Here is a 12,134-nt window from a genome sequence, read left to right on the forward strand (position 1 = left end):
GTTCGTAGAAGTTTCTGTACTAAAATGTCCATAACTTTCTTATACCAACTCGGATTGCCTCGAAACATGTTTGTGATCCTCCAAGTGTCGGTCAGCGTACTTATTCATCGAGTCTTAAAATTTAATTTGTGTGCATATAGTTTCTCACTACTCTGCTCGTGCATGCCTCACTGTATCTTTCACTGCGTCCCGGGCCAGGCTCTGTTATCATGCATCTTCCTCTGCATTGTTCACCGCGTCCCTCATTTGAGAGTCGGGATCTGTTATATGTGTATTTGTATACGATGATATGATGATATGGGGATGGCGGCCAGGATGGCATGTGATGACCTATTCACCGCGTCTCTCCCTAAAGGGCCGGGATCTGTTATATGCATATATGATATATGATGTCGGCATACATGATTTGTGTTTGGAAAACAAGCATTTTAATATTCAGGATGATTTACTTACTTTCTGTACTTCTTCTGACATATGACATCGGCATATACGATTTGCGTTTTGAAAAATAAGCATTTTGGTATTCTGAATAATGTACTAACTTTTTGTACTGCTTGTTTCGATTATGGTTCTATTTTCTGTATTCTTTGCCTTACATACTCAGTACATATTCTGTACTGACCCCCTTTCTTCGGGGGCTGCGTTTCATGCCACGCAGGTACACCCAGATGAGTAGGAGACATTGCTAGAAGATGTTCCAGCGAGATTGGCGAGCTCCATTTCCTTCCGGAGTGTTGCCGAGTCTGAGTACATATGCTATGATTCCTGATTGATGTTAGAGACTTTGCAGACATAGTCGTGGGTATAGAATGTCAGTCTTGTAAGCGGATCCATTATCCGATGTGTCATTTTGCGTTATGTTATAAATTCCATATGATTACAGATTTTGTTTGACTTGAGAACGACAAAAGAATGTTTCTGAAAGCTCTTATTATGTATTTCGTTTTATCTGAGTTAGGAGTCCAAGCAAGTATGTGTGTAATAAGAGTCAGTGGGTTCGCTCGGCTCCGAATATGGGGTCGGGTGCCCATCACACCCTAGCGAGGTTAGGGTGTGACAACAAAAATCAGTATACCAAACGCTTGCTTTTGAAACACAAATAATGCATATCAAAATCATGTATAGGGCTCAGGAACGTGGTCGCCCCTCCCGTCATTGGCGCCACAGCACATCATACTCCAGAAATTTCATATCCCCGTAACGTCTCCGTAACACATCCTAGCAACATAACACATCATCACACCATAACATATATAAACGGTACCCGGCCCGCTAGTGGGGGACTCGGGGAACCGTAACACATCATACTGCCGAATATAACGTAGTGTGCACGATGACAAAACCGGCCCGGGAGTCGGCGAAAGATGTAAATACAGTATGCACGAGAAGATTAGTGAGAAACTATATGCCATTTTAAAACATTATCATTTCAGACTCAACAAATAAGTAAACTAACCAACGATCGAGGGTTAAGACGATAATTATGTTAAATCCTTTCAAAAGTCGTTAGAGTTATACAAGGGAAGTCTTGGGGACCACGGACAAGTGGCAACCCAATCCATGCCCACCTACGAAAGTTACAAACATAATTCGCTTTAGAACTCTCTAAGAACGTATCGGAGCGATTCGAGCTCGTCTAAGAAAGTTAGAGAACATTATTCGACATACGACCTTTAAAAACAAAGTTCTGTATACACGTTCATTATCCAATTATACAAAAGACCTAAGGACCATAGTTCGACTATATTAGGAGTGTAACATCAAGAAGTGAATAAGAATAGTCGACATGCTCGGATCTTATGAAAGGAGTTACCCCGAGGTTGTATCACATCTTATTTACATCTAAGGCATGCCAAAAGAAAGAAAGGGTAAGATTTACATACCTTGCCCGCTTCCTAAGCTAATCCCAACTCAAGTCTCGGGCTCCCCAAGATCTACAATAACGTCATTAAATGCCAAATGTTAGCTACAAGTACTTAGGAATTCAATCCTAAGCTAGCACTAGTCTACAGAAATTTGGGCAGCATTTCCCCTGTAATTTCAACAACCCCGAGAATTCAACTCGGCCAAATCATCAACAACAATACCAACAACCATATTAACAACATCAACAACTAATTCAAAACACATTCTGACATTAGCAACTTCCTTTTACATAATTCGACGGCATTCCATTTACATTCACTTCAACTACATACAATCAAGCTAACACCAATGCTCGCACACTCAAACACTAATCCAAAACCATTCAAACAAGACTCAAGAACACTTCAAACAATTCCTACAATATTCAAAATAATCTAACCAATATGCCACCCTACCCGAAAACATCCAAGTCCACTAGGAACAACCACAACACATTTCCTTTTTTCAAATTCATGAACTACACCAATAATTCACACACTAACAACATTACTTTCCATAAATACAAGAAGACTACATTCAATTCCCATTGGCTTCTAAAACAGCCCACAACAATTTCAACTTCAATTTGAATCATTAAACTCTCATTTTCATCATAGAATCCATGACGACAACAACCAAGGCCCACCCCGCCTTACACGGCCACTTGGCCTTTTTTTGTTCAAGAATTTTAAGTTCCCATAATTCACTTTTAACCCCAAACTTTCCTTAATATATCCATGAGCCACCTTGTGAATTTCCCTTTTTTACCCTAGCCTTTCTTAATATTCCCACATCAATAATTTTCATAAACAACTTGTGTATTAAACAAGATAAAATATATAGCCTTGCCCTAAACTTATCGCAATTATCTTGAATTATCCGAATGTACAAAATACGGGATATAACATCTTTTCCCCCTTTAGAACATTCGTCCTCGAATGTTTAATTAGTCTTATAGGGTCTTATAAATACTTCAGGGGGAAATTTCCTTTATAACTATCACACACAATTCACCTATGAATCAACATAACCAATTCAGAAATTTAAATTACCTGTAGATATCGGAAACAAGTGAGGATACTTCTTCTTCATCTCTCCTTCAGCTTCCCAGGTCACCTCCTCCCTGTTATTGTTCCGCCACAATACCTTAACAGAAGCCACATCTTTAGTACGCAGTCTTCTCACCTGACGATCTAGTATGGCTATCGGCTTCTCTTCATAGGATAACTCCTCTGTCACCTGAATGTCATCTATGGGAAATATTCTGGAAGGGTCACCAATACATTTGTGAAGCATCGACACATGGAAGACCGGATGCACTGCTTCTAAATCAGACGGTAAGTCTAATTCATAAGCGACCTTGCCTACCTTACGGACGATCTGATAAGGTCCAATATACCTTGGACTGAGCTTCCCCTTCTTACCGAATCTCATTACACCCTTCATGGGTGACACTTTCAGAAAATCTGGAATTCTAAATGTCGATGTTGATTATCCGCGTATGACTTCTGTCGACTCTGAGCTGCTAGTAACCGTTCCCGAATAAGCTTCACTTTATCCACTGCTTGTTGAACCATGTCCGAACCAATTAACTTAGTTTCACCTACATCGAACCAACCGATCGGTGATCTGCACTTCCTGCCATATAGAGCCTCATACGGTGCCATCTGGATGCTAGAATGGTAGCTATTATTATAAGCGAACTCAATAAGTGGCAAATGGTCGTCCCAGCTACCCTTGAAGTCAATAACACAGGCCCGTAGCATATCTTCTAGTGTCTGAATAGTACGTTCGGCCTGTCCGTCAGACTGCGAGTGAAATGCGGTACTAAGACTTACCTGGGTCCCCAATCCTTCTTGAAATGTTCTCCAGAAGTTAGCTGTAAACTGAGCACCTCTGTCAGATATAGTAGATGTGGGAACTCCATGAAGTCTTACTATCTCCTTAATATATAACCGGGCATAATCCTCGGCCGAATAGATGGTCCTGACTGGGAGAAAATGGGCTGATTTTGTCAGCCTATCAACAATAACCCATATGGAATCATACCTCCATGGGGTGCGAGGTAAACCTGTAATGAAATCCATATTAATTGCTTCCCACTTCCAAGTCGGAATTTCTATTTCCTGAAACAACCCATTAGGCTTCTGATGCTCGATCTTAACCTGTTGGCAATTTGGGCACTGAGCAACGAACTTTGCGATGTTCATTTTCATACCATCCCACCAATATAAGCATCTGAGGTCATGGTACATTTTTGTTGATCCCGGATGAACAGAATACCAAGCATGATGTGCCTCTCCCATAATTTGTCGCCGCAGCCCTGCAACATCAGGTACACATAACCTGCCTCTATATAATAATACTCCGTCAGGTGTAACTTCGAACGGGATCCTCTCCTTATCAAGGGCTGCATCTCTGTACTATGCCAGAACAGGATCCTCGTATTGGTGTCGCTTTACTTCTTCCATAATAGAGGATTCAGCAACTTCTCGGACAGAAACCCTAGTATTTCCAGAATCGGCCAAACGGACTCCAAGACTGGCTAACTGATGAATTTCATGAACTATTCCTTTCCTTTCTAGCTGCACGTCGGTCAAGCTGCCCATAGACTTGCGGCTAAGTGCATCTGCTACAACATTGGCTTTCCCAGGATGATATAAAATGTCAACATCATAATATTTCAACAACTCGAGCCATCTCCTTTGCCGCAAATTCAGCACCTTTTGCTTAAATATGTACTGAAGGATTTTGTGGTCTATATAAATATCAACATGAACGCCATATAAGTAGTGCCACCATATGTTCAAAGCATGAATTACCGCTGCTAATTCCAGGTCATGAGTAGGATAATTCCTTTCGTGCGGTCTGAGATGCCGGGAGGCATAGGCTATAACTCTGCCATGCTGCATTAATACACAACCTATCCCAATACCGGAAGCATCACAATAAATAGCATAACCGTCTGGCCCCTCGGGGAGAGTCAGAACTGGAGCTGTAATCAATTTTTCCTTCAGCAACTGGAAGCTTCGTTCACAAGCATCGGTCCAGTGGAATTTTGCTGCCTTCTGAGTCAGCTTCGTTAACGGTGCTGCAATCGAAGCAAAATTTTCCACAAATCTCCTATAATATCCTGCCAATCCCAGAAAACTTCGTACCTCAGTAGGTGTCGTAGGCCTTGGAAAATTATTTACGGCCTCGATCTTCTGTGTATCAACCCGAATACCATCTGCTCCGACGATATGCCCCTAAAATGCCACTGAAGTCAACCAGAATTTACATTTGTAGAACTTAGCATATAACTTCTGTTGCCGGAGTGTTCCAAGTACCGTCCTCAGATGATCTAAATGCTCCTCTTCTGATCGTGAATAAACCAGAATATCATCAATAAATAAAATCACGAACATATCTAAGAACGGCCTGAATACCCGATTCATCAAGTCCATAACACTGCTGGGGCGTTGGTCAGCCCAAAAGATATCACCCTAAACTCATAGTGCCCATATCGGGTCCTGAACGCAGTCTTCGGAATATCTTCCTCTCTTACCCGTACCTGGTAATAGCCCGCGCGTAAGGGTCAAATAAATCATCAATCCGGGGAAGGGGATATTTATTCTTTATGGTCACCTTGTTCAGCTGTCTATAATCAATGCACATCCGTAGCGACCCATCTTTCTTCCTCACGAACAGTATCGGTGCTCCCCAAGGTGATGTACTGGGTCTGATGAGGCCTTTCTTTAATAAGTCCTTCAGCTGCTCCTTCAATTCTTTCAATTCCGCAGGTGCCATTCTGTAGGGAGGAATAGATATAGGCTGAGTATCTGGCAGCACATCTATCGTGAACTCTATCTCCCGTTCAGGAGGAAGGCCTGGAAGCTCATTTGGAAATACATCTGGAAATTCATTGACTACTGGAACTGACTGGAGAGTGGGTGCTTCCGTTTTAATATCATGCACGCGAACCAGATGATAAATATACCCCTTCTGAATCATCTTCCTGGCCTTGAGGTATGAAATAAACTTACGCCTCGGCGATGCTGTATCCTGCCCATTCTATAATTGGTTCTCCTGAAAATTGGAAGTGGACTACATTCTTCTGACAGTCAACGTTGGCATAACAAGAGGCTAACCAATCCATGCCCATAATAACATTAAATTCTGTCATATCCAGCTCTATCAAATCGTCTTTGGTGCAACGGCCAAATATAATTACTGAACAATCTCTATATACCTGCCTTGCTATAACAGAATCCCCGACCGGTGTAGCTACCTCGAACGGTTCTATCGATTCAGGGTTTATCCCAATCCTACTAGCGACAAGGGGAGAAATATACGATAAAGTAGAGCCTAGGTCTATCAATGCATATATATCTCGGGAGAAAACCGATAGTATACTTGTAACCACATTTGGTGACGCCTCCTGATCCTGTCGGCTGGCCAAGGCATATATGCGGTTCGAGGGACCGCTAGAATCAGAAACTCCGCCCCGACCTCTGCCGCGGCCTGCTGGTGTCGGCATACCCCGCCCCATAGGGCGCATAGCTGCAGAAGTGGAAGACGAACCAGCAACTGACCCCGTAGGCTGAGCTGCACCACCGAAACTACTCGCTAACGGGCAATCTCTCATAATATGGCCTTGACAGCCATAAGAAAAACAGGCACCCGTAGCACGATAGCACTCCCCTGGGTGAGACCTCCCACAATGAGAACACCGAGGCATGGGTGGCCTTGACTGACTGGAACCTCTGCTCACCTGCGAACCTGAAGCCCTGGAGCTCTGGCCTGCTTCTAAGTGCCCTGCACCAACGAATCGTCTACCGATGGACTGGGGATGTGTACTCCGACCTGGCTGAGAAGGATATCTGTTATACTGCTGCTAAGGCTGCCCGCCTCGAAACTCCCCGGAATAACCAACTGATCTAGCCCTCTTGGGCTAACCTCTATCACGATCTCTATTGGGCTGGCGCCCTCTGTCTCGATCCTCCATTCCTTGTGCATATGCCTGCACTCGAGCAATATCCATCCCGGGCTGAGATGCCACCGCCATACAGCTATCAACCAAATAACGATCCAACCTCATCACGTATCGATGCATCCTATCAGCCATATCAGCTACAATGGTGGGCGCATATTTTGCCATAGACTCTAGGCTATACTCTCGAACGCTTCTGCCCCTCTATCTCAGCTGTAAAAATCTGTCAACCCTCGCTCGCCGCCTCTCTGGAGGCAGAAAATGGCCGAGAAAGGCTGCTGTAAACTCATCCCACATCGCTGGAGGGGCACCCTCGCCTCTAGATAGCTCTCAAGACTCATACCAATTGATAGCTACATCACACAACCGATTTGAAGCCAGCTCGACAGACTCGGTCTCAGAAGCTCTGACTAACCTCAGCGTACGCTGCATCTATCGAATAAAGTCCTGGGGATCCTCCTCGGGCTTTGACCCGTAGAACTCTGGGGGATTACGAGTCAAGAAGTCACGAACCCTTAAGCTGTCATGTCTATCTGCATAATCACCTCCCAGCCCGTGTCTGCGAGCCTGCCCCGCTACTAATCTAGTCAACAACTGTACTGCATCTCTCATCGCCCTATCCTCCGCTCTTGGCTGAGGAGCTGCAAGCTCGGGCGCTGGAGCCTCCAGAGCTAATGGTAGAGCCGCCTCCTGATCCACAGCGGCAGCGGCTGCTACTCTAGGCTCCTCTGATAACGGCGGCGTAGCAGAGCCCGCTGACTGGGGCATAGTCTGGAAACGGGCCCGAGTAACTCTCCGAATCTGACTGGTCTCTCCCGCTACTGCTTTGCCCTTCTGGGCAACTGTCGCTTTCTTCGGAGGCATTACTGTAAACATAGCAATCTGTTAGAAAGGGACCATCCTAATAATACAGCTCTATCGCACGATCTAACATCGAAGGAAAGGTGACATCCTAAATGTCCTGTAGCTTCCTGTTTATAGATGTGGTGCACAACACACCGATAAAAAAGACTCTACTAGACACGGCCTGTAGACATTCCGAGGACGAACCGCTCTGATACCACTTTTGTCACGACCCAACCCCGTGGGCCGTGACTTGTGCCCGAGCTGGACACCCGTACACACTCACTTACCAGAATCGGCAAACAAATGGCTAATCCAGATTCGGCGTACACTGACTCATACAGATACAAAGGTCAAATGTCGTCTTAAGCGGTCACATATAACAAATGTATCACACAGAAGCCGGCAAGGCTGTCATAAAACACCTCTCCTAAAACATATACATACGCATACATACATACAAGCCGTTAAGGCTATCACAGCAAATGGAACCGCTTAAGACGCAAATCACACAGACATAACTGAACAATAACGACCCATGACCCACATACATGTCTACAGGCCTCTAAGAGTAACAAAAGTATCATATGGCGGGACAGGACGCCGCCGTACCCCTGAACATATACATACATATATACAACGGAAGAGTCTATACCAGAATGTAGGCTCCAGAACAAGAGGAGCACTCCAAAACAGCAGAATAGATGTCCTAAGCTGGCGGGTCACCAGAACGAGCATCTGTACCTGCGGGCATGAAACGCAGCCCCCGAAGAAAGGGGATCAATACGAAATATGTACTGAGTATATAAAGCATGAAATACAATCATCAGGATCATAATCTGAAATAAGAAGTATGGAAAACAGGTACAAAAATCAGTATACCAAACGCTTGCTTTTGAAACACTAATAATGCATATCAAAATCATGTATAGGGCTCAAGAATGTGGTCGCCCCTCCTGTCATTGGCGCCACAGCACATCATACTCCAGAAGATTTCATATCCCCGTAACATCTCTGTAACACATCATAGCAACAAAACACATCATCACACCTTAACATATATAAACGGTACCCGGTCCGCTAGTGGGGGACTCGGGGAATCGTAACACATCATACTGCCGAATATAACATAGAGCGCACTATGACAAAATCGGCCCGGGACTCGGCGAAAGATGTAAATACAGTATGCACGAGCAGAGTAGTGAGAAACTATATGCAATTTTAAAACATTATCATTTCAGACTCAGCAAATAAGTAAACTAACCAACGCTCGAGGGTTAAGACGATAATTATGTTAAATCCTTTCAAAAGTCGTTAGAGTTATACAAGGGAAGTCTCGGGGACCACGAACAAGTGGCAACCCAATCTGAGCCCACCTACGAAAGTTACAAACATAATTCGCTTTAGAACTCCCTAAGAATGTATCGGAGCGATCCGAGCTCGTCTAAGAAAGTTAGAGACATTATTCGACATAAGACCTTTAAAAACAAAGTTCTGTATACACGTTCATTATCCAATTATACAAAAGACCTAAGGACCATAGTTCGACTATTTTAGGAGTGTAACATCAAGAAGTTAATAAGAATCGTCGACATGCTCGGATCTTATGAAAGGAGTTACCCCGAGGTTGTATCACATCTTATTTACATCTAAGGCATGCTAAAAGAAAGAAAGAGTAAGCTTTGCATACCTTGCCCGCTTCCTAAGCTAATCCCAACTCAAGTCTCGGGATCCCCAAGATCTACAATAACGTCATTAAATGTCAAACGTTAGCTACAAGTACTTAGGAATTCAATCCTAAGCTAGCACTAGTCTACAGAAATTTTGGCAGCATTTCCCTTGTAAATTCAACAACCCTGAGAATTCAACTCGGCCAAATCATCAACAACAATACCAACAACCATATTAACAACATCAACAACTAATTCAAAACACATTCTGACATTAGCAACTCCCTTTTACATAATTCGACGACATTCCATTTACATTCACTTCAACTACATACAATCAAGCTAACACCAATGCTCGCACACTCAAACACTAATCCGAAACCATTCAAACAAGACTCAAGAACACTTCAAACAATTCGCACAATATTTAAAATAATCTAACCAATATGCCACCCTACCCGAAAACATCCAAGTCCACTAGGAACAACCACAACACATTTCCTTCTTTCAAATTCATGAACTACACCAATAATTCACACTAACAACATTACTTTTCATAAATACAAGAAGACTACATTGAAATCCCATTGGCTTCTAAAACAGCCCACAACAATTTCAACTTCAATTTGAATCATTAAACTCTCATTTTCATCATAGAATCCATGACGACAACAACCAAAATACTAGATAAAATTAATTTATTCCTTACCATACAAAGTAGCTCATATTCGGCCACCACCCCAACACACAAATTTCATGGTTTTCATCCATTTCCACACACTAAAACATGTACAAAACATTCATAACATATGAAAATGAGGATTAAACCTTACCTTTCTTCACTACACTTCTCAACTTGGCTAGGGTGGTAATAGTGCACAAATAAGTGTTTTGCTTGCTCCAACAACTACTCCACGTTAAAGAGGACCTTCCAATTAGTTGAATTGCTAGAAGAAAATATTTTTTTGTGATCACTTTTTCATGGACCTTGTTCGGTTATGCCATGGCCGAATGGCTTCTCTATGTTTTCTCCAGGTTTCTTGAATTTTATAAGTGTGGGAAAGACGATGAACATGAGTAATAAGTCATCTTTTATTACATATATAATTCATCCATGTCGGCCAAGGCCCACCCCACCTTACACGGCCACTTGGCCCTTTTTTGTTCAAGAATTTTAAGTTCCCATAATTCACTTTTAACCCCAAACTTTCCTTAATATATCCGTGAGCCACCTTGTGAATTTCCCTTTTTACCCCTAGCCTTTCTTAATATTCCCATATCAATAATTTTCATAAAAAACTTGTGTATTAAACAAGATAAAAAATATAGCCTTGCCCTAATCTTATCGCAATTATCTTGAATTATCCGAATGTACAAAATACGGGATATAACATCGCTGAAGGAATCAGTAAAAAGGTAAGTAACGCTAAGCAGTTATGAATGTTGCAGGTATGATTGAAACCTACAGTTAAAGATTGAAAGGGAAAGTATAACATGTACAGTTTGAGTTGGACATACGAGGTAAGTTCATCATTTTTATACTGTTGTTGATATTGGGAGCCCTGTGTGGCTATGATATGATATATATATATATATATATATATGTTAGCCCTATGAGGCATTGTTGGTATTTCCTGTGCGGAGGTTTTGGGATAGTAAGAAATACAGAGGAAGCCCAGCAAAACTTTTCCTAGAAATAAAACGAGAATGAGATACAAGTTCGTAATATGCCTTGAAAGGTCGTGTCAACAGTAATGATAAGATTTGACTAAGTTGCGAGTACGGCTGCTTCGAGAAATGAGTTAACTGTTTAATTGATAGTAATAGTAATTATGAGGTTGATATCGATATGTAAAAAGAAATGCTTGAATAATTTTAAAGGGCTTGTGATACTAAAAAGATTATTTAGAAAAGGATGGCAAATCTTAATAGAGTGTTATATTAAGGTATCGACTGAATTGATAAGTAGGGATAAATTACGATGAGTTTATAGTTAAAAGAAGTAACAGTATGATTGAGACAAGAGTACAGAGGAAGAAGAATTGTGACAAATATGAATGTATTGATAAGATAGCTTGTGCGGTATTGAGGATAAGATTGAACAGAAAGGGTAAAAGGTTAAGTACGCCTACTCCACAGAGAGTAATTAAACCATAGTAAGAATCGTGAATAAGGTTAAGAAGTGTTACACTATAGGATTGATTATGAACAGGATATAATGTGAATATAATAAGGATTGTTATGGAAATGAGTAAAGCCTAGTGAGGAAGTGACTAAAAGATATGACGTGATCTATGTGACTAAAGTATAAAGGAAAGTGTGAAACGGAAAAGTGAGCTATAGATCAAATAAGAAAGACTTATAAAGTTCTGTAAGGAAAGTTCAGAATAAAGATTATGCGATAACGGAAATGATAGCGAGCACAAGAAAAGGAAGAGTTAATTGAAAGAAGGAAATAAGAAGAAAGCGAGATAACAGTGTAGTAACAGGTCATGACATGTATAGCCGAGAACACGAGTAATATAAGTAACTGAATTGTGATAGAGCAAACTGCGGAAAGATGAGCAACGAGATAGAATGAGTGCTAGAAAATGACTAGTATGATAAGAACAAACAGGGATGAACAGAAAACGTTTTGAAAATGAGAAAGGGGTTATGCAGAAGTAATGTTTTCCGAAGGATACAGAGGCAGCATAAGATACGTCGTGCACAGAATAAAAGATGGACATAGACTGGAGAAATGG

Source organism: Lycium barbarum, chromosome 9, assembly GCF_019175385.1.
Source record: "Lycium barbarum isolate Lr01 chromosome 9, ASM1917538v2, whole genome shotgun sequence".
In the NCBI taxonomy this organism is placed as follows: domain Eukaryota; kingdom Viridiplantae; phylum Streptophyta; class Magnoliopsida; order Solanales; family Solanaceae; genus Lycium; species Lycium barbarum.